We start from the raw sequence: 25521 nt of genomic DNA, 5'->3' as shown, positions 1-25521 counted from the left end.
TCAATTTTTTTACATCGACGTGAGGTTACATCCGGTAATAAAGAAAATGAGGTCCATTAATTGAATAAATATTTATATTTATAGGAAGATTTGTCGTCTTATCTATGTGGGAAGGACGTAAAGTTAACGTCATTTGGGGAATAACTGACGTAATGTTCTCGTCGCAGTTGAAAGGGGACGTCAACTTTTGAGTAATATTGGAATAAATATTTTATATTTAATGGAATATTGGATGTCAAGTATAAGGGGAAGGACGTAACGTTATCGTCCAACTTGTCGATATTGGATGTTACTGTGGATGTTTGAACGTCGAACGGTATATGGTTGACGTTACATTTAATGTTTTTTTTTATATTTGATTCGGTTTAGCTCATGCAACCAAACCTGAAATACAGAAACCAGTTTTCCAATTCATATATATATATATATATATATATATATATATATATATATATTCACAGAATTAATTAATTTGAACAATGTTATCATAAATTCCAATTAAATATTAAAAATAAAAGAAGCTAATGCTATCATCAAAACTTAAAAGAATCCATTTTTCCATTCATCTATTCACAATATTCATCTATTCACAGTATTCATGTATTGACAGTATTCATGTATTCACAATAATCTATTAACAGTTTAAAAGGTGCACAAGTAAGCAAATGCTACTATCATGAAAGGAAAAACCTAAGGCTATAGCTATTTAAAATGTTTATTCAAATATGCTGTCCAATGCTCTCTTATCGTCGTTATTGTTGAATTGGAGAATGGAGAGGTAGTGTTGAACCGCTGCATAATCAAGGAAACTTTACTATTATATTCATTTCAATGTCAAAAGTTTATTGATATTTGTAAGATTTTCAAATGTAAATTTGTACCTCAGTCCATTCCCCTCTGATTTCTGCTCGGATTATTGTCTTCATCCATGACATGATGTAGTAGCCACATGCTCAGGAATCATTCTGCTTATTACATTAAACATGTGAAAGAACTTAGTCAAATGTAATGGTTTAAATTTGACTACGAAAATTAAAGGTTAAAGATCAACGAATTCCAACCTTAGGTTAAAGATCCTCTGGTGCTAGTCACAACTCTAATGTGTGGCGCGATATATATTTGATAAAAGTTGACAATATTGGGAAACACATACGCATCAATGTATGGCGCGATATATATCTCTCTGTTGGACTCAGTCATCCATGTTTGAATATATGATTTTCTGGAATCTAATGTGTTTCTAGATGGTTGAATGGTCCGAGGTTCAAGAAAGCCATAAACTGACGCTCGACCTGTTTCAACTACGACGGTGTCCATGTACGTATAAGAATAAAGTTAAGTATATTTATTAAAAATTAATAATACTAATATACAAATTGGAAAATAACAAATAAAAAACTTACATGCACCATAGATGAATGCATGAAATGTTGAGCATTTTTTCTCCACCAATGATCTCTTATGCATCATCGAAATTAATATACAATGGAACATGGCACTCAAGGCCAAATGTTCTTAACTCTCACAACATCTCTACCGGTCCTTTTCTCAGCTTATTTAATCTGGAGGTCAATATGGATATAGCATCATGGTCTTCTGATTCCTCATGAGCCTTGTTTAAGAGTTGAGCAATTGGTTGTTTCTTAGGACGGTAGGCTTGTAACTCACATGTACAAAAGTTAGGAATCGTTTAATTACAACTTGAACATTTAAGATAATAAAAAAAGAATATAATACCGTTGGTGGGCCAAAATATGGCATGATCATAGCCTTAGGCCAAGCTATAAATGTGCCTAAGGCCTCCCCCACGAATTGGATTTCAGATGTAGGCACTGACACTCGAGCCTGAGGGTCTCTTATATCATCAATCATTACCCGCGCGTGAGTGGGCAATAAAGGAGCACCATGAATGGCCTGGCCTCCTGCAATATGTCGTTCCACAGCCACTACGCGCGGAGGATCCTCATCAACCAAAAACTCATACTGAATATTGTAATCAGTACGATCTGCAGTAGAGCATGAGCCTTTGGTGCTCACATGAGGTGCAGTAGGATCATCTGTAGGCGCCCCCTCCTGCTATGACTATTGTTCTTGCTCTTGTTGTTGTTGTTGTTGTTGTTGCTATTGTTGTTGTTGTTGCTGTTGTTGATGTTGTTGGGTGATCATCGCAAGTTTTTCTTCGAGCATTCTGAAACGTTCACCCATGCTTTCCTCTAATTCGACTTGCACCTATTGCCTGATGCTACTAACCATTTCCTGAGTCACGGCTTCTGTGCTTCTTGGTTTAGGGCCAAAGTAGTCCCTCAATCCAATAGCTCCTCTAACAGCACGCACACGACCTGGACGGTCTAGCCGACTTGTGGCTGCTACTAGGAGGTCCTCCCTACCTTGTGCCACAAATGTGCCTTGACTCTGTTGTTCAACCAAGTCATCCTGCATACACATTAAAAAGTTTGTTACATAATTATTTTATGAACTATGGTAATTAATGCTGCATAATTCAAGTTTGGTGTAAAAACAGGTTACCGTTTTTTCTGTTATTGTACTGTGTGCATGTATATAAACCTTACGTCTCTGTGAATAAAGTTAATGATGCTATCTTTCTTCATTTTCAGTCTTTGTTATTATGCTAAGAATAAACTCTTCCTTAAATTCATTGCTTCCAGGTTCAATAGCAATCAGTTAAAAGTTTCCACTTACTATTCTCTAGGATATCTCCTAAGCAGACTGCGATGTAAACTGGCCATTGGACTTTGTCCGTGTACCCTTCCACAATTCATGTCTCGCTGGTGGAGGTACTAGATCAGGTGACTCAAGACCTAACTCCTCAGCGTGACGTTTTCTTATCTTTTTCTCTAATAACGCATAACCACCATGTGACAGTACGTGTGGTGTATCATTAAGCTTCTGCCTCTGCTGGGCGGCTATCCTTTTCACCTATGAAAAAATGAAAATCATTAAGCATAAATCATAAATTAACATTTTGTGTGACTAGAGAAAAATATTAAAAAACATACCTGCCACTCAGGAGTAAGTCTAGATTCTTTAAACTGCACGCACTCCTGCTCAGTTATTTTATATTTTGTACAGGGAGTGTTGTTCTGTTTGGAGCCAAAGACGTATTGATGTGTCATACTCGTCTTGAAGTCCCTCAACCGGACTGCAATGTGGGATAAAATCTTCTTCCTTATCCTCTCATCATTAGAGATATCCCAATTTTCCTGTTAAGAACAAACTTAATGTTAAAGAATGATCAACAAAAATAAGTCAATGATGGAAGTAAAACATCTTAAACATACCAAAATATCATGCCATAGTAGATTTTTGTCAACCTCTGGGACATCATCCCAACAGGTAGCGACAATAGGGACATGTGCTTTTGCCATCATGCCTAAGTAACTTTTGAACAATGTTGCATGTGCCCCAATAGGCACAAATGTTCGGGGATCAAACTCCACCGTCACTGGTTTCTCATTAACCCGACAGGATGTGACATCAGGAATCTGAGTCACAAATCTACCCCCTCCTCTCGTCGGACCTGATCCAGAGCTCGTCATACCTGTTTACAAAGTGGTAGTACATTATAGTTAGAACAGACAAAACAAATAAATTGTACAAGTAATTAAAACAATGTTAAGACACCTATTTATCCCATATGCCTTCCTTGTGATCACATCGAGTTGTATGTATTTCATCGGGTACATCATCAACCTTATTTTCAATGGTTCTTGATGAGAAGGAGCTTGTCTCAAGTATATCTAGAGAGTCTTCATCATGAGTTGTGTGCATGACTCTGCCTTCTAATACCACTGACCATTTATGATTCACTAGGTCAGTGACATAGAATATTTGTCTTTCTTGACTAGCCATAATAAATGGTTCATCCGTGTAACTCATTTTGTTAAGATCCACCAAAGTGAATCCGAGGTCTTTTGTCACTACACCAGAATTATTGTCAACACATTTACACTTGAAAATTGGATCTCTAAAAGTGACATAATCGATTTCTCAAATTTCTTGAATTTTTCCAAAATAATTGATTGGTGTTGTAATTGGATTCTTATCCTTGGAACTGGAAAAGTGTAAGGCCTCAGCTTGTAGGGTAACTCCATTGTTTTGAACTCCACTTTTATCGTCTTCCTCCTTTGAATAGAACAAGTAATTGTTTATGTAATAGCCGCCGAAAGCGATCACATCAGTGTTAGGTCCACGAGCTAGTCTCAATAGATTTTCAGAAACATTCGGAGTCGCATAAATCTTTTTCTTAAACCAAGCTAAAAAGAATTTGTTATGTTTATTAAGTGTCCACTTTTCACTCATACGTGGATGTGCTGACTTAATTTCATCAATGTGTTGTGAAATGTAAGGAATAGCATCCTCTGTGTTGTTTAAAATGTACAAATGTTCTTGATTAACTTCTCTTCCACTAACACTTTCAATCCTTACTCCTCGAACTCCCTTTCCTTCATGTCTACTCTCATGTATTTTCTTTGGAAGTCCTATTGGGTCACAACTTGGCATATAACTTGAGCATAATTCATTGGCTTCCTCTGCAATGTAGCGCTCTATAATCGAAGCTTCCGGTCTCAATTGATTCTTAACATATCCCTTTAAGATCTTCATGTATCTTTCAACCAGGTACATCCACCTCAAGAAAACCGGCCCACGTATTCGAATCTCTCTCACTAGATGGACAATCAAATGAACCATGATATCAAAAAATGAGGGTGGGAAATACATTTCCAATTGGCACAATAGTCTGATGGCCTTATTTTGCAAATCATCTAACTGTAGAGGATCAACAACTTTCTTGCATATGGCATTAAAAAACAAACTGAAACGTGTTAGAATACCTCTAACAGAGGCAGGTAATATGGCTCGAATAGCTACTGGTAAAAGTTGTCGCATTAAGACATGACAATCGTGAGACTTTAAACCAACCAACTTCAAATCTTTCATAGAAACAAGGCTACTAATATTCGACGAATAACCTTGTGGAACATTCACACTATGTAAACATTGACAAAAAATTGTTTTTCTTTTTTTTGAAAGAGTGTGATAAGCTGGAGGAAGATAGGTGCGTCGTCCTGTGGGTTGCGGATGTAACTCAGAACGGATTCCCATGTCAACCAGGTCTTGTCATGCTTTCACTCCATCTCTTGCATTTGCTTTAACGTTTAGTAAAGTCCCAACAACACTATCACATACATTTTTTTCAACATGCATCACGTCTATGCAGTGTCGCACATCAAGTTTACACCAATATGGAAGATTAAATAATATTGATCGCTTTTTCCAAATGTTTTTGTCAACGATGTTTTTTTTATGTTTTCCGAAGACAACATCAATGTTCCGCACTTGGGCGTATACTTCTTCCCCATTACGTGGTGTGCACACTACATCATCCTCAAGACTTCCATTAAACGCTTTTTTCAATCTACAATAAGGGTGATTTTGAGGAAGGAATCTTCGGTGTCTTGTGTACACAGTTTTCTGCCCATGCTTTAGTTGAAGATAGCTAGTATTTTCTTCACAAATCGGACATGCAAATGACCTTTAACATTGTAACCACTCAAGTTCTCATATGCTGGGAAATCATTTATGGTGCAAAACAACATTGCACGCAGACGAAAGTTTTCTTCTGCATATGAATCGAAGACCTGGACGCTCTCTTCCCACAACATTTTTATATCGTCAATTAATGGTTTTAGATAAACATCAATGTCATTTCCAGGTTGTCTAGGACCCGATATGATCATAGACAACATCATGTATTTTCTCTTCATGCACAACATAGGAGATAGATTGTAAATCATCAAAATAACTGGCCATGAACTATGTTTTCTACTTAAGTTTCCATAAGGATTCATACCATCTGTAGCAAGTGCAAGTCTTAAGTTTCTTGGCTCTGCACTAAATTCGGGAAATGTGCCGTCAATGTTCTTCCATTGTGGGGAATCAACTGGGTGTCGAAGAAGATTATCACATTTTCTTCCATCAACGTGCCACATAAGATTAAGACAGAAAGGGTTTGGTCGAATATTAAGGCAACTTAAGTTTGACGGCGGAGACCTTGACCCAAAATGAATGTTCAGAGAGTAAGACTTAAGGTCCAGACAAACTAACATAAGTTGAAGGTTGAAACGGGGTCGGCCTGAGCCAAAGGTATGGATGGACTGACCCGAGCCAAAGGAGGATATAGGACTATCTCCTGAATAATAATTAGTATAGGAAATAAAATAAATTGTATTTTTCTTTTTAAAGATTAACATCTTTGTGGCGAATCTTTCTCTTAGGGTTTTTTAGGTGCCTTAAACATTTATACCTATATTTATACATAGGGACACCAAATACATATGTAGACATTTTGGAAGTCATAAATATGCATTTGCAACGTTGAGGGAGGATTCGTTTGGTTCTTGGTCTTCAACTCTTATTCTTATCAAAGATTAACATCTTTGTGATAATTATTTCTTTTACGGTTTATTAGGTTTCCTTAAACATTTATACCTATATATATTGTGATGTTTCCATGTTGGTCTTACGAATCTCGAGAAAAAATATAAAAAAGTCGAGACGGACGGGTCAGGAAATGAAAGAGATGGATTTGTATATTTGAAACGGACCGATCACGACTACCACATAAGCGTTTTTGAAAGACTCAAATTTAAAAAGTCGACGACAATCAAAGATCAAACGAAATTAGAAGAACTTTTATTGGTCACATTGAAATAAATTATTTCGAATAATTTAATAATTATAAATAATTATTAGTATAAATGATTATGATATCAAAAAATATTATGATTAACATTATTAGAAAAACAAATTTGACCCCTCTGATACATTATTTCTTCGTTTTTTAGTATTTTAACAAACATGTGATCAATATCAAGCCACATTGTCATTAATATGACCGTAAATAATAATTATAAAAACTCATTTGCATTTCTTAATTTATAACGCTTTCAATCGATTCTTTATTACGTAGAATCAATTATATTAACTTAGCAATTTTGAGAGTGGAATTATATGAATATAGAGGGGCACATCAAACTTTTTAAGTTCGAGCCCTCCAAATATCCCCTTCTTCGCGGGTGATTCAAAAGTATACAATTTCTGGGGAGCGTGACATCAATTTGTTTTTAAATTAATGCAACGAAATTCATTCATTTTTTGCTGATTGATGTGTGAACATCAAATTCGGTGGGGCCTCGACGTTCATACAAGAAAGTGCAGTGTGACAGTTACTAATCATAATTACACGATGTACGTCCGTTCATCTATAAATATAGCTTGCATTTCACATAATTCCTGCCTCCTCTTTCGGTATTAAACATATTAGGATTCATGTTTTTTTATCTCCTTGGCGTTTTCCTTTCCTTAGAGTTCAAAACATGTGTGTTCTTTAAATTTCAATTTTCTCAGTTGAATTTCAAAGAGGCTCATTCATGTCTTACGAAAAGGAAATCGCTTAGGAAAAAGAAATATGGTTCACAATATGTTTAATGTTGAAACAATTTTGAGATCTAAAATAATTGTATAAAAATGTTGTTCATCTTCATCGTTTAAAATTGTATGATTCTTTTTTAAATTGTCCATAAGTTGCACTCCTCTTTTAGATTTCAGAGCTATCTTTTTTCTAACGAAGGAGACAACTTAAGGACAATTTAAATTTTGAATCTATTTACACAGTTGACGTTGAATGTTGAGTACCACTGATGCAAAGACGTGAAGTTTATTCATTGTTAACATCCATTAAATGCGATAAACGTGAAGGGAATTGCAGTATAATGGGAGCATTATGGTGACCACTTAACTTCACATTAATAGAATGTCTTATAAGATAGGACTTCGACGTTTTTCCTGAAGATTCTTTTTTCTTTAAAATCAGACATGGAATTTTTTCTTTTTACTTCTTCCATAATTTATTCAAATAAGTAGTGTACTGAAATTTGCACTTTTAACCAGTCATCACTTTTTTATCAATATCAAAACAACATAATCTTCTTTCTCAACTAGATTGAGGGTTAGTCCACATACATCACAATCAACATTCACAATTCAAAGATCGTTTACTAAATTAAAATATTCATTTCATTTCAATCTAAAATCGAAAGAAATACAGAAACCATAGTTGGCTTACTATCCTTGATTACAAAATTAAAAACAAAAAACATAGAAAAGTAGGCTCTAAATTAATTATTAAGAAGATTCCATTGAATCTTCATCATCATAATCTTCAGTATGATCTTGATCAAGAGTAGGTGGACGTCCAACAGTTTCCTCATCAAAGAAGAACCATCCATTCATAGTCTTTTTCAGCCCAATAGATGACAGACTTGGTATACCAATTTCTTCTGACCTTTTGCAAACAATTTTTTTTCTCCAGACACATCTACTCCTTAGACTTCCAGCACCTTGCTGATAAATACTCCATATGGCAATTTGCGTGCATAATCATCTCTTGCAGCGATCATGTGGTGTTTGAGTATCACAACCTAGTTGGTTGGGATTCTAGTCTTGATAGCATTCAACATAAATACATCTTCTGTTGACATTCTGTCCTCGTTCAATCTTCCAGGTAGCAGTACCCAAGTCAGGACATAAGCAGTCATTTTCTCCTCCTTGTTTAAGCCATCATGTAGGTATTGTTTATCCACCCTGTACCTTCCTAGGTATCTTTATATGGCTCTCTTTATTAAAAATCTGTTTGACTTAGAATCACGGACATGAGAATCCAAACCTTCAGCTTTCAGTCCACCAATATGTGACCAAACATTATCGTCAGTAGTAATGTTAACACCCTTGACCCTTGAGTGAATGACCCCATTTACAACCCTCAGGTTTATGTAGAAAACCTTTACCAAATCTGGATAGCAATGTCCTTTCATCTTCACAAAATCAGTAAGACCTTGATACGCAATCCATTCTTGAGAAAGGAACCCTTCGTTCTTGAACAATTGCAGGTCCAGATACTTGTGAGGAACTAAATTTTTTATATGTGACGAGTATAAACACTTTGCCCGCATGTCTCGATCACTTATCCATCTAGATGGGCTTGCGTTTCTTGTAACCCGGGCAACCTTCTCTTTTCCTCTTGATGATGACAATGGAGAAGTCATTTCTAAATAGAATTCCAGGAATGTCTTTCACAATGTCGACTTCTTAATTTGATAAGTGTGAGCAGACGTCGAATTATAGAGGGCAACAACTTCATAATTGTCAGCCAGAAGACAAAGAGCTAGGAAAAGACGTCACGATTATGGATATTCGACATTTTCTTTTTCATCCTCCCCCTCCTACTTTTCTTTTTCCTTTATAGAAAACCGCTCATGAACTCCCATTACCATTATATTTCAATATAATATTTACATTTTAAGATAACCTCCCCCATTAGAATTGCAACGTTACCGATATTCGAGGTTTTTTTAATCAGCCTCCAACCCTTTTGTTGGTGAAATTTAAAGAGAATAAAATTGTATTTGTTTAAACGAATCCAACGAAATTTATTCATTTTTTACTGAATGATGTGTGAACGTCAAATTCGGTGGGGCTTCGACGTTCATATGAGAAAGTGTAGTGTAGCAGTTACTAATCATAATTACACGATGTACGTCGTCTGTTCATCTATAAATATAGCTTGCATTTCACATAATCCTTGCCTCCTGTTTCAGTATTCAACATATTAGGATTCATGTATTTTTCCCTTTGCATTTTCTTTTCCTTAGATATCTAAGCATTTTTGTTCTTTACATTGCAATTTGATAACTTGAACTTGAAAGTGGTTCATTCATCGTCATTTCATATGAAGGAGCCCTTTCAAGTTACAAAATGTTTTTGTAGTACATAAATGGTTAACATTTTTACTGAAAGGGAAGTTCTTAGGAAAAAGAAATATGGTTCACAATATGTTTGATGCTGAAACAATTTTGATATCTAAAATAATTAGAAAAAAATGTTGTTCAACTTCATCATTTAAAATTGTATGATTCTTTTTTAAATTTCCATCAGTTACATTCCTCTGTTAGATTTCAGAGCTATCTTTTTTCTAAGAGAGGATTCAACTTATGGAAAATTTTAATTAGGAATCAATTTACACAGTTGACGTCGAATGTTGAGTACCCAAGATGCAAAGACTTGGAGTTTATTCATTGTTCACATCCTGTTTCCGTATTTGACATATTAGGATTCATGTTTTTTATCTCCTGTTCATTTTCTTTTCCTTAGATATCTAAACATGTTTGTTCTTTAAATTACAATTTGCTCGGTTGAATGTCAAAGTGCCTCATTCATATCTCAGTTCATATGAAGGTGGCCTTTGATATTCAAGTGAACAAAATGCTTTTTACAGTAAAGAAATGATTAAGTTATCTTACTGAAAGGAAAGTGCTTGGGAAAAAGAAATATGGTTCACAACATGTTTAATGCTGAAACAGTTTTATGATCTAAAATAATTATATAAAGAAGATGTTCAACTTCAACATTGAACTATGTATGAATCATTTTTTAAATTGTCTTGGAGTTGTCTTCTACCATTAGATTTCAGAGCTATTTGATTTCTTATGGTGGAAACAACTCCAAGACAAATTAAATTTATAAATTTGACATCGAATGGCATGTCTACGTTTAGTCAGCAAGGAGTTCAGAAGAATCTAAAGAGATTTTTTACTTATTCAGTTAATGATGATTAAAGGTCAAATTCGGAGGGGCTTCGACGTTCAGAAAGTTAATGTCAAATATTTGTGCTCGAGGACATCCTATATCATTATTCATCATAGAAATATCTACGTTTAGTACGCAAGGAGTTCTTAAGAATCCAAAGAGATTTTTTACTATTTTAGTTAATGATGTTTGAACGTATTGTGGTCGAGGACATCCAATATCATTATTCATCATACTAATGTCTATATTTGCCAGCAAGAGGTCTTAAGAATCCAAAGAGAATTTTTATTTTTTAAGTGATGTTGGAATGTCGAATTGTGTAGGGTTTCGATGTAAAGGATATTAATCATGTGTAATGCTTTTAAAATGATTTAATTTAGTTACGCGATTCATCTAATTTTTAGTATTTTTTTTCTTTTTAATTTTTAATCATTCAATGGCACATCCTACTCTAGAGCAGTGGGACATTAATGGTGTGCATCTTCCAACCATATTTTTAACGTCTTTTGTTGGGGGCTGGACATCAATTGGTTCTTATGGTGGAAAGAAATGAAATATAAATTAAATTTATACGATTGACATCCAGTATAGACTGCAAAGGATGCAAAGTCTGGAGATTGAGTCAAATATTTGTGATCAATGACGTCCTATATCATTATTTATCATAGAATGTCTTCGATAAGTTAGTAATGAGATAATATCAAATCCAAAGAGATTTCTTACTCTTTTAGTGAATCATGTTTGAACATCGTTTTGTGCGAGGCTTCGACGTTCAGGATATTGATGTCAATTATTTCTACTCGAGGACGTCCTATATCATTATTCATCAGAGTAATGTCTACGTTTAGTATTCAAGGAGTCTTAAGAATCCAAAGAGATCTTTTACTTTTTTAGTGATGTCTGAACGTCAAATTGTGCGGGCTTTGACGTGTAGGGTATTAATCATGTGTAATGCTTTTAAAATGATGTAATTTTGCTACCCGACTCACCTAATTTTTAGTATTTTTTTCTTTTTAATTTTTAATCATTCAGTGGCACGTTCGACTCTGTGGAGCAGTGGGACATTAATGGTGGTCATTTTTCAACGATATTTTTAATGTCTTTTGTTGGGGGCGGGACGTCAATATGTTCTTATGGTGGAAACAACTGAAATATATATTAAATTTATACGATTGACGTCTAGTATAGACTGCAAAGGATGCAAAAGTCTAGAGATTGAGTCAAATATTTGTGATCAATGTCGTCCTATATCATTATTTATCATAGAATGTCTTCGATAAGTTAGTAAGAAGATAATATTGAATCCAAAGATATTTTTTACTTTTTTGGTGAATGATGTTTGAACGTCCCATAATGCGGGGCTTGGACGTGCATACGATGTGGCAGTTTCTAGTCATAATTACACGATGTACTGTTTTTATAATGATTTAATATTCGTTAGCAGATCATCTAATTTTTAATATTTTTCTCTTTTTAACTTTTAATCATTCAATAGCATGTCTGACTCTGTGGTGGAGTAGTGGGATCATGTTTCCAACGATGTTTTTCACGTCCGACTCCTTGATGTCGTCATTTCATCTATAAATATAACTTAAATTTCTTGTAATCCCTGTCATCCTGTTTTTATGTTGAACATATTAGGATTCATGGTTTTTATATCCTTTGCGTTTTCTTTTCCTTAGATTTCGAAGCATTTTTGTTCCTCAAATTGCAATCTGCTCACTTGAATTTCATAGTGCCGCATTCAGGTCTCAGTTCATATGAAGGTGACCTTTGAAATTCAAGTCAACAAAATGCTTTTTATAGTACAAAAATGATTAAGTTATCTTACTGAAAGGGAAACGCTTAGGAAAAAGAATAATGGTTCACAATATGTTTAATGCTGAAACAATTTTACGATCTAAAATAATTATATAAAGAAGATGTTCAACTTCATCATTCAACAATGTATGAATCGTTTTTTAAATTGTCTTGGAGTTGTCACTTAATCTAAAATGAAGATCAAAGATGATGGAAGACATTACAACCAAAACTAGGAAGTTAAAAAAAATCAAGGGAAAAAGATAACTTGAATTTGGTTGCGGAAGTAATTTAGGATAGGTTTTGAAAGGGTCTACTTCAAATTCATAAGTGTTAACTTTTTTTGTGTTTACCCCATGCCTTCATGGTTAACAAAGAAATGTGTTCGTTCAATGAAGGAAAAGAACTGAAAAAGTTGAAAAAAGTTAACAGGAATTTGATTACCGAAGTTATGTAGGATAGGTTTTCAAAGGGTCTACTTGAAATTCATAAGTGTTAACATTTTCCACTATTTTATCCCTTTGCCTTCATGGTTAACAAAGAAATGTCTTCGTTTAGTGAAGGAAAAGAACTAAAACAGTTGAAGAAAGTTAACATGAATTTGATTACCGAAGTTATGTAGGATAGGTTTTCAAATGGTCTACTTATTTGTAGACATGAAGGGCATTGGAGTGGTTGGGACCATTAATTGTGTGAACAGAGTGTTACGTAAAAATTCAGCTAGTATATATGACGTTTTAATCTTCATCCAAAAGCCAAAATTTGCTCCATTTTTTATTACTTTTTCTTTTTGCTTTTAAATTCTCACTTTAACGTCCAAGCTTTGTAGATCTTCGATGTTGTTTTCGTCAGAAGCACAGAGATTTTTTTACTTTTTCACTGAATTTATTTACGACAATGCCACCGATTATTGTTTACGTTGCCTGTTATTTTATTTGACGTTGAACGTATGACATTGCACACCCTTATATACACTGAATTTGAAAATCTTATGTACACTGTGTTGTTTCTATATTAGTAAACCCTAATACCAAGGAAAATTTTCTGTATCCAAATTCAAATGGCTTCTTCATCACATCCTTCAACAGACAGAGGAAAGGCTGTTGTATGCCATCAAGAATGATGTTCCTACCAATTAGGTGGAAGTAATAAAAGATCATATGATTGATGCAGGAACCAAACATGCACGACATCTACCATAAGTTGTGTTTATCAACAAAATCCTGACCCTTCAAGGTGTGGATGTTAGTGGTGAAAAGAAATGCTCTTATAACTGCTCAAATATGATAAATCGAAACACCTTGAATTCCATTGGCCTTGTGAAGACCACAAAGGGATGGTGCTTCAAGGATGAAGAGAATATGGTTCAAAGTTCTGGAAGCACGTCTGCACTAAATGAAGACTACACCAACTTCATCCCTGAAACCAATTTTGAAGGATTTGTTGTTGAAAAACTCAAGAGACTCGAACAGAAGATAGACGCTCTGCATGAGAAAAATAATAAAAATGATTCTCCAACTGAAGATTCAAGTGAAGAGTCTAGTGAAGAGGATTCAATGGAAATATTCTGAATGAGAATAAAAGCTTAGAATTTTTGTATGGAGTCAATTTTGTGTTGCTGTTTTGCTTCTAATATGATTGTAATCACTATGAATATGAATGAAATTGTACTACTTGAAACGAAATCCAAATCTGTTAACTTATTTCTTATGTTTTCTATAGCTCTTTCATGCGTCACCCTAACTTTTGTGACCTTGAAAGAGCTATGAGGAAACATAAAAAATATGATATCAGAGTGACACGTTACGTAACATTAACCTTTTCCTATTTTTATGTTTTAAAACGTCGACGTTTTTAAGAATTGACATAAAAAAACTTCAAGGATTTAAAAAAATACAATAATAACATTAAACAAAGAAAAATATGAAAATATAACCAAGAAAAGTATATATTAAAATTTCAAACAGAGTTCAAACATACAAAAATATACTAAAATATATTAAAATATTACATTAATTTCAGAAAAATAAACTAAAATGGACTCTTGTTCCTAATCTGAGTTAGACGATCACGTAAACATCTTCCAGGTAGTATTACCCAAGTAAGTACAAAAGCACACATTTTTTCTTCCATTTTCAAACCATCAAGTAGATACGGCTTGTATACCTTTAGCCTTGTTGGACTTCTCAGATATTCCTTATAAATTTTCTTCTTGTTGGTCCATTGGTTGAGTTCAGAATTTATTTCATGAGACATGAAGCCTTCTGCTTCGAGACCAGTAAAAGATAGTCATATCTCGTCATCAATTTTAATATCAACACCTTTCACCCGAGAGCATATAACACAATCGACAACCTTCAGATTGTGGTAGAAGACCTGTACCAGGTCAGGATAGCAATCACTGGTCATTTCTACAAATTTTAGAAGACCAACATCTACAAGCCATTCTTGAAAGATAAACCCCTCCCTTCTGAATAATTCCACATCCAAGAACTTGTGAGGGACCACCTTGAAGAGTTTTCTATAACATCCAAATTTGTATCGTTCTTCGTCATCACTGATCCACCCATTTGGACTAGCATTTCTTAGAAGGTGTGTAGCCTTCTTTCCACGCCGTGAAGATGAAGAAGCCATCCAAGAACAAGATTTAGACATTTATAGGAAGGGTTTAAGAATTTCGTTTCTGGCAATGATACATGATAGATTTAATCAAACTATATGACAGTTTATTTGCCTGCAGAAGTATTCATTTTTAAACCTTGAAGTTTATTAACTTTTAATTTCCCTGTTAAAGTATGTTGTCCAATTCGATTTCTATTCGACGTCCTACATCTTTTACTTGAACAAGAAACTATATTAAAATATTGTCAACCGCATAATAAAACATTGTGCCCCTTAGAAATTCGTTGCCCATCAAGACAATCCTTATATTGTCAGAGTTCAACTTTAACTGCATAATAAAACATCGAACCCTTTTAACATTCGGCGTTGATGAAATTATTTTAATGGGATATATAAAATTGATAATTTTAGTTGGGCCTAAATCTGATAAGAAGTCATGCACAACTTTATAAATACTAGATTTCAAAACGCACTCAGTGTTTTCTAAACTGAATAGTTACAAACCCTAGAAATGTGAAAGACGTTCCAGAATCTGATCATAAATGGCTTCTTCATCATCAAGACAAAAATGGAAGGTTGCCCGGATTGTAAGGAATGCTAATCCTATAGGTTGGATTATTGATGAAGACATTCGACGGAAGCTTTTTTGTCTAAGGAAGATTAAAACCGTGGTTTCTCATAGATATCTGAAACTGGTGACCATGTTCTACTCCAACCTAAAGATGAGTGATGAAACATTTTGTAACAAAGTGAAGGGGGTTGATATGAAGCTAATCAAAGAGGTTTGGGTTGGGATTGTCGTTTATCAACCGATCAGCAAAGAAGGCTTTCTCTTTCAGATTTGGATTGGTCATCATGGACTTATTGGATTCATAAGAGAAAAAAGGATGATCATCAGCAAGTCTATCCCATATCTTATTCTTAGAGTGCAAACAAAATAGATTCAACAAAAACTGAAGAAGATGAGTGGGCTAGATGGTTATGCGGTGAAAATAGATATTATGTCAGAATCACTCAAAAAGATTCTTGGGGCTCAAGTAAATTGAAAGCTGACTACAACAGAAGAATATGGATTTTCGTTATTTGATTTTAATTTTGTAATCAGTGGCTTCTTAAGCCATCTTTTATTTTTTTTGGTTGTAATCATCTTTTGTATGTCAGAATCGTTAAAAAGATTCTTGAGGCTCAAGTAAATTGAAAGTTGACACAGTCATTGTGATAGGTTGTCGTTGAAGCTATCAAATTAATACTACTTTTCAAAGCAACTTCAGTATTGCCAAGTAGTATTCAAGAAAGTAGACAGGGTTGAAGTAACCCTGCGTCGTCTCCCAACGAACACGGAATTGCTTTTGAATATCTGTGACTCTTACGAATGCTATGCAATGCTTATGAATAAAAGTAATGATTGAAGAGTGTTTGAAGAATAAATAAGAAACTTAAAAACAGTTACGATAAAATAGGCTAATTCCACTGCTTTTCCAAGATAGATTCATCATCGGTTATTCACGGATAATTGTTCAATTGATTATTGTTTAAGTTTCAAATTAATTAAAGTACATTCTTAATTAATTCGAGGGTGATCATGAATTTAACCAAAGTAAATTCTCAATCAAATGCAAAACCTTTCTAGATTATTCACAATAAATTCAACCAAAGTACATTCTCAATCAAATTCTATTGTGTTTAATCATGTCTATTCTTAAATCTCCTAACCAAATTAAAAGCTAATCAATCAAAGTAAATTCTCAATTGATTATAGTTGAAATTTTTACTAATCAATCAAAGTACATTCTCAATTGATAGTAAAAACCATTTAATCATATGAAAGTTCCTAAATTAAATCAAAGTAAATTCTCAATTAAACCTAGAAACCCTAGAACTCATATAATCAATATGCATGTAGATTCAAACACATTATGAAAGACATAGAGAAAGAACAACTTGAATCAATAATCAAAAGAAACAATCGTATTACATCAATCTAACCTCAGAATCCATAATGAAATTACATCATAATAGCCCTAGATGCTTAGCTATCCATGAATGGAGTTGAATACAAGATGAAAGAAAAGTGAGAGGAGTATGAGAGAATGAATCCAATGAAGTCCCTCCTGGGTATCTTAATATAGGGCTTGCTTGGGCTTGGACTCTGAATATTCAGTTGATAGAATCTTTTATCTTATATCTTCCAAATAACTAAAAGATTTAGATAATTATAACATTATTTGGAAGATATTTTCTGTTGATATTCCCAAATTAAATTAATTCAACAACTGAATATTATCTTTTAGCTTTTCTAAATTTCCAAAATTGCACAAATACCCTGAAATTTCCTCTATCTGCATTTTAGCCCCAACTGAATTTCCCAAAATTGCAACTGAACCCCTTAGTTGACCAGAATCAATTCTGTTTGACCAGTTTTTTGCAGTCAATGGGAGATTGACACGTGTCAGCCTCTTTCCCACCCAAAATTAGGGTTTCAGATTGGGGGAAAGGGAGCTCATGTGCCTCTTCCTGCATTTCCGCTTCCGCCGCTGTGGTTTTTCTGAGTTTGCTGTTTGCAAGTGCGTGTCGGTGGTGGGGAGGACTGGTTTCGCGGTTGATGGCGAGGAAGATGAAGATCATGGCGGCCTGATGAAGAACTCGCGATGAAGGAGAGGGAGTGTGTGGCAACTTCACGGCGGAATGGAGATGGAGGTGTTGAACGTTGATGGAGACGCGATTGGATTCCGAGAATGGAGAAGATGAAGATGGTCAAGATGCGAAACTGTGGTGGTGATGTGGAGATGCGAGGAGCTTTGCATGATGAAGATGGTGGCGGAGTGGTGACCGGTGACGCGGCATCCATGGCAGAATCGCGATTGGGTTCCGAGAATGGAGAAGATGAACGGAGGTTGCGGATGATGCGGTGCAGAGCTTGCGTCAATGGAGGAGATGTGCGACATGGTGAAGCGATGGTCGCAGTGGAGGTTGACGACAAGGTTGGAGATGGTAGCGGCGCGGATGGAGAGGCGGCTCGCAGTTTCACAGTGATATCGCGGCGTCTTGGTTGAGGCACCATGGTGGTCCGTTGATGCGCCGGCGAGAAAGGAAGGAGATGATGTTCTGGTCGTGGCGGCGACTTGCAGCATTGGCGGGAGCGGCGGAAGCGGAACGGTAGTGGCGGCTAGGGTTAGGGTTTCAGTGGGTGGAAGATGATGCTCATGTGTTAAGGCTGACATGGCGTGTTCTGAGTGGTTCACTAGTGAGTGCAAGGATTAGTGATGTGGCATCATCTGAGTGGTTCAATATGTTAGTGGTGGACTGCCACGTGGCATGACCTGGTGAAGTTTGGCTTAGGAGGGGTATGGGTAGGGAAATTTAGGAGGTGTATTTAGAATAGGGTTACTGTTTGGCTTAGTATTGGGCCTGTTTAAGAGAAGAGGGGTGTATGTAGGGAAATTGGGAGGTGCAAGGGTAAAAGTTGCCTGTTTGGCCCATCTGTACATTATTTTCCAAATAAAATCTGATTTTTGGCCTTGAATTGCCATTTGGACCAATAGAACTTATAATTTTAGCTGCACAAATAAACGTAAGAACATCCAAGAATATTTTATGCTCTAAAACTCACTTTTTATGTCTCTCTAATTTCCAAATCCAACAATTCCAATCATCACAAATTCACTTAAAATCAATCATTTAAGCACAATTATTCTATCAAAAATTTGAATTTTAAAGAATAAATGTGGCCATAAATATGCACTCATCACATTGGCAAAAGACTCTTAGGATTGAAAAATCACCGACAAAATGGAAAGGAAGGTGATGTGAACAACCATAAAGTGATCAACAATAATTCTGCAACAGAAGAATATGGATTTTCATTGTTTGATTTTAATTTTGTAAGCCATCTTTTGTTTTGCTGGTTGTAATAAATCATCTTTTAAATATTATTAAAATTCTCTTTTGGCAATATACCCTTGCACTCTTTTTGTTTTTTTATTCTTTTATAACACCAATAGTACGTCAATTAGTAAAGCTACTCGACGTAATATTAATAGAAAAGTTAAGAAACGAAGAAGTTAACGTCATTCTTCAGATTTGACGTATTATTGTCAAGCACATTACTCCCTTTTCATTTCTTTTTCCTTTAAACCAACAATAAACATTCGATTTCTCGGGCATGTGACGTATTATTCGTTAACCAAAACCCAAAGGTCTCTCCCTTTTTTATTTATCCTTTTTAAATTCAAATAGAATGAATGTCCAACTTTATATGGGAAAACTCAGTTTGTTGGGCTTGATAAATGTTGTGTTAGAAACAAAGAGATCCATGTCCTATACTGACACCACAAGATGTCCAAGTGTATACGGAAAAAGAGTGTTGGTAGGGCATAATAAGTGCTACGTTAAAACGAAGAGATAAACGTCAAATATTGACACCACTTGACGTCCACGTTATTTGGGAAACATTGGGACGCCATTTTTCCTTCAGTATTCGACGTAAAATTATTTGAAGGATTTCTAAAAGAAATCCATTATTATGTAGGTTATAAATGGAAATGAATAAAGGAAAAACATAATAAGACTAAACATAAAAAAAATGAAAATCAAACCACGAAAAATCTGCAGGATTGTTAAAATGTAGAAGGATTTTTGTGAATGGAGGTTGTAGCATTTTAAAAGGGTGCAAAATCCAAATCTTTCAACCTTTTTCTTTGTTAAAATGTAGAAGGATTTTTTTTTAATACTGTCTGTTTTAAATTCATAAGTGTTAACATTTTCCTCTGGTTTGCTACCATGCCTTTATCGTTAACAAAGAAATTTCTTCGTTTAGTACAGGAATTGACAACAAACCAATGGAAAAAGTTAACATGAATTCGTTTATGGAAGTTCTGTAGTTTAGTGAAGGAGGAGTAGCGTTTTGAAAGGATACGAAATCTAAATCTATCAACCTTTTCCTTTGGTTTTCTATACTCCTTTAAGCTTTTTTGTGTCCTTGAAGGTGATAACAGAAAAACAAAGAAAAAAATTAACAAATGGAGTTCATAGCAGAAATTTTATAAATGGATGTGTACAGGTTATCTAAGGCTCCAAGACTGTATTTATAGAAAAAAAAGAATGACTATTGGGAAAGGCCTGATGTGGGGTGACCTTCGGCTTCAATAATAATTATTGTTGGGAAAGGCCTGATATGGGCCTGATATGGGCTTCAATAATAATTATTGTTGGGAAAGGCCTGATATGGGCTTCAATAATAAAAGACAGTCTACTTAAATGATATATGGAAAATTGCAGTTTGCTCCTAGAAACGAAGAGGTTGACGTCAATTTATTTAGACTTCCAAAGTGTCTTTTTGGTTTAATTCTTTTTTCTTTTAATCCAATAATAAACGTCTGATTCCTGGGGCATCTGACGTATTATTTGTTATCCGAAGGCTAAAGGTCGCTCTTATTTTTCTTTTTCCTTTTTAAATTCCCACAGAACGTCTAACTATAAGGGCTTCGACGTTGACCGCGTGACGTTATACGTTGTTTTTGTACTAGTGCCATCTTTTGTCATTTTTATAAACTTTTAATTTCCTTCCATTCTCTACTCCATACGTTCTTATAGCTTCTGTAAAATCTTTTTTCTTAGGGAAATACGTATCCACTTCCCATTTATATTGTTCCATACTTTTGGGCATTGAAAAAGTCCCGAAATCCCCGTACCCATTTCTATCATCATTTGTGTTGTCACTTTCAACAATAATGTTCAAACTCTTAGATTGCCAATCACTTTTGGATAAACCCCTAGGTCCACAAATTTGTACTTGGTTAGTAGGTTCAAATATATCACATTTCACTTCATCTTCATTGTCATTCAAGACATCCTCCTCGAACCTATTCCAACTTGTAACATCATACTCATCAGCTTCTACATTAGCCTGACCCTGTCCCTCAACATCATTACCCTCTACCTCAGCCACTCCCTCTACCTGAACTTGTACATCACCTTCTACATCACCCTCTACATTAGCTTCTACATCACCCTCTACATCAGCCACTACCTCAACTTCAACTTCTACCTCACCTTCTACCACCTTATCTACATCAGCCACTGCCTTAACTTGAACTTTTACCTCATCTTCTACCACCTTACCTACATCAGCCACTGCCTCAACTTGAACTTCAACTTCTATCTCAGCTTCTACTTCTACTTCAGCCTCTACCTCGGGCTCTACATGACACACTCCCTCAACCTCTACTTCACCCATTGCCTGAACCTCTGCTTCACCCACTTCCTGAACCTCAGCTTCACCACCTTTTTCTCAGCTTCCTTTTCAGCTCTCTCTCTCTCTCTCTCAACTTCTACTTCACCACTAGGTCTCTCAATTTCTGGTGGAGAAGAGTATTCCAACTCTACAAGATACTGAGGCTCAGAGACCATGTGTATAACATAAACGTGAGCTTGACCATTCAACATAACAATATTGACTGCATGTGCATATTATAAATTGTTTATCATAAATCATTTCACACTTAGTAGTATTATACTCATAATTAGATAGTTAAATTCATCAAAATCAAAACGGATTCAAAAAATACCTATAAAAATGAGTTCATTGTGTCATCTTTAAATAAAATATGAGTAAAGAATATTTTTCTCAGTACTCTAAAATTTTATTTATTAAATAAAATTATTTTTTAAATGTCTAAAATCTTATAATCATTTTGTAAATATGATTGTATAGGAAATTTTAAGTGTAAGCCATTGATTAAAAAGAAGTAAATCAAATTTGTTAATTTTCTAGATGTAAGTTTCACAAATTGAAACATGTTTAGTTTGAGAAAGAATTTAGTTTGAGAAAGAATAACTTATAATTAAACCAACATACTAGAATTAAAAAATTATATATCATAATAAAGATAATTGAACTACAAATTTACTTTAGATTATTATAAATTATAGGGTATGTTTAAATGAGTTTCTCGACTAAAAGAAAGAAAAATAAGTAAACAAATGATTTTTTTATAAGTTAAAATTAGTTATATATAAGTTAATATGTAAAATTTCTCTTATATAATTTTTCTAATTTTTTGAATTTGTATATACATTAATTTTAACTTAAAGGTCCTAGCTAGCCAAATTATTCCTCCAAATATAATTTTCATATTATTATTTGTATATAATTCTTAACTATAAAACATGTAATCTATATAACAAAATTTATCCAATTAAATTATAAATTTGGTTTATAATAAAACCATTTCATAAGTTTAATCATTTATTCTCAACAATATAAAAATTGTTAAAAAAAATATGACGGTTTTTTATAATTAGGTCGATAATAGGTAGGAACTCATTATAAATAATATAAATATAAGATTTAAGTAAAGTAGTTAACTATATTAATTGTTACATTTAATATTTTTGAACTTCAACACCTAGAGACAAAGAAGTATCTTTTATAAGTATCATTCGAGTTGTTCAAAACTATTAAAATATTCTTCACATTTAACAAGTAGGAGTTAGGACGATTAAAATATTCTTCACATTCACTAGTGACCTAGGCCAAGAAAACAAAGAGTTAAGAGTGTCCGATTGATTATGGAAAAACATGATGAAATCGAACGATTGTATATTTACATAGTGATGACAAGAAACATGAAGAAGTCTCGTAAGAGTAGCATATGGACCTATATATGCCTACATTTTGGTAAGGATGGGAGTGGTAATTGACGCAAGTAACCAAGCTATGATAAACTGATAATGGCAAGAATTTGGTGCTGCCATAAAGGATAGTTTTCATTATCAAGTTTCAGAGATGTTGATGTTTGGAAAGTATAGAGAACAAAGGTTTACACTAGTACATTTAAAGGAAATGGCACCGGTTAAATTCGCTAATAGGCACCGGTTTTTGAACCGAGGCATATTCAGACGAGGTAAAAAGTGACCAACTTTATGCCTCGGTTGTGGACGAGACAAAAAACGGTACGTTTCGGTCTCGGTTATCAGAACCGAGATTGTTCTTCTCCTTCTACTGCCTCGGTTGGAGGCTAAACCGAGGCAGTAGGGTCTTTTTTTTTTATTTTTTTTTTGGTTATGCATTATCAGTAGGGTTTTTGAACAAGCAGAGAACTCAGATTAAGCAAAACCCTCACCCCTTTTTTGTAGATCTGAACACATTAACTTGCTTTGAAAATGATAACAAATTAACACAAGAATTTAATTTTGGTGCCTCAAGCAAATTAACACAGAAAAGTTAACACAGACAACATCAGATCTGACCCTAATTTTACTCCAATCTCAGATTCAAAGAAGCAAGTAAAACAAAATCAGATTCAAAAAACCCTAATCTGACCCTAATTTTACCCAATCTGACCCTAATCTCAGATTCGCACCACCACCATCAACATCAGAAAAACCCTAATCTGACCACCACCACCACTATCACTGCCGCCACCATTGACGCACCACCACCGCTTGCTCTTCCCTCCAGAGGCGACGCACTCGCAGGAGATTTTGGAGACCGAGAGAGCGACGGAGCGAGCCAGCGAGAGAGTGACGGAGCGAGCCAGCGAGAGAGTGACGGAGCGAGCCAGCGAGAGAGTGACGGAGCGAGAGCGAGGGAGGCGCGAGAGCGAGGGAGGCGCGAGAGCGAGGGAGGCGCGAGAGCGAGGGAGGCGCGAGAGCGAGGGAGGCGCGAGAGCGACAGAGGCGCGAGAGCGACGGAGGAGAGGTGAGGGGAGGGAGGCGCGAGAGCGACGGAGGCGAGGTGAGGGGAGGGAGGCGCGAGAGGGAGGGAGGCGAGGTGAGGGGAGGGAGGCGCGAGAGCGAGAGGGAGGCGAGGTGAGGGAGGCGTGAGAGCGAGAGGGAGGCGAGGTGAGGGGAGGGAGGCGCGAGAGCGAGGGAGGCGAGAGTGAGGGTAGGTTTTCGTTCACTGGGGAAAATATTTGGGGAAATAAGAGGGTTATATGCCTCGGTCCTTCTGGCCCGAGGCAGTAGAGGCTGATACGCCTCGGTCCCTTCTACCAACCGATGCAGTATACCCCTTTTTGGTACCGGTTTTTTTTAACCGTGTCAGAAACCACTAATTTGGCACCGGTTGCTTTCACAACCGAAGTAGTAACCCTTTTTGGCACCGGTCAAATCTGAACCGAGGCCTATAAGGTCTCGTTAATTACAAAACTGCCACCGTGTCTGAATAGACAGCGGTTTGGTGTAAACCGAGGTCTATTGTGCGAGTTTAAAAGCTCATTTTGTACTAGTGTGAGGATGGTGGGGAAGAAAGAATAGGGTTTGAAGATATAAAGGGAGATGAAGCCATGAAAGGCTCTTGATACCATGTAAGATAGAAGAGGAAAACTGATATGAGAGGAGATCCATCTGCAGAAACACATGTAGGACTGCGATGTTGACAGCTAAACACATATGTGACCATGATGTATGTTAAATATGATTACACAGTTTATAAATGGTTCATCAATATTAATTTAAAATAAGTGTCACGGTTTCAGCTCAAATTTCATGATATGTTCTGTATATACTACGCACTTGCCACTGAGTTGGTATGAAAAAGACAAGTAATTTACTTTATTTTGAAGGCTTCATCAAATTTGGCTTTCATGTATATATTACTAGAAACGTCACCTTTGTCATATTTCACGGTACGGAGGTGAATATTTAAGGATGTAAATGTTCTGCTCGATTGAATTTTTCTTTAGTTAAAAGTCAATCAAAATAAATATAGAATCGTTCCATTTTAATTCAATATAAAATAAAAATTAAATCCAACCAATATTTTAATAATTACTGACCTATTTATAATTTTTTTTCATATATAATTAAAAAATGTGTTGTACTAATAATTATAAATATGTTATATTTATAAGTACAAGATATATAAATCTTAATATGAAAATATGCTGAAAATACAAATATATTTATATTGTTGTTATGCTTGTTTATGTAGTATTTTAGTTATGATTCGATTGTAAATGGATGGATATTTTTGAAAGATAGTTGGACGTGGGATTTGTAACATCCCAAAAATATAGTATAAAACTATATAAAGGAGTCATCATTTAATAATATAATAAAATAGTTACTGGATTATTACAAAATAACCATAAAATTTAAAACTTTACAAAAGTCCTACAGTATTCCAAAATTATATACCTAACCGAATAGTCATTATAAAGCTAGAAATATAACCAAACGGTTCATACAGAACTATTTCCAGTTCTAATACCGAACGGTCCTAAACTAAGCAGCAAGGTCCTCGCCATCCAATGCCTGCTCCAACGAACACCCGTCTCCCTCTGCTCACACCCATGATAACAGTTGAAAAACTGTTATTTTCATGCTTAAAATTGACACAAAAAACAACCTTTACACTTAGAAACTAGCTTGAAATCATGCTTTTATCCATATTTTCAGAAATAAGAGAGCTGGACAGGTTTATGCTTGATT

At 35.1% G+C, this 25521-nt stretch overlaps 2 pseudogenes; both read right to left on the bottom strand.

The window, feature by feature from the left end:
* Nucleotides 1-3642: 3642 nt before the first annotated feature.
* Nucleotides 3643-4959, bottom strand: LOC148190951 (uncharacterized; annotated as a pseudogene).
* Nucleotides 4960-5046: 87 nt separating this feature from the next.
* Nucleotides 5047-25521, bottom strand: part of LOC148190948 (uncharacterized) — a 61209-nt pseudogene continuing 40734 nt past the window's right edge.

Source organism: Vigna umbellata, chromosome 11 (genome assembly GCF_029865625.1).
Source record: "Vigna umbellata cultivar VRB3 chromosome 11, Vumbellata_1.0, whole genome shotgun sequence".
In the NCBI taxonomy this organism is placed as follows: Eukaryota; Viridiplantae; Streptophyta; class Magnoliopsida; order Fabales; family Fabaceae; genus Vigna; species Vigna umbellata.
This window is presented reverse-complemented; position numbering and strand designations above follow the sequence as displayed.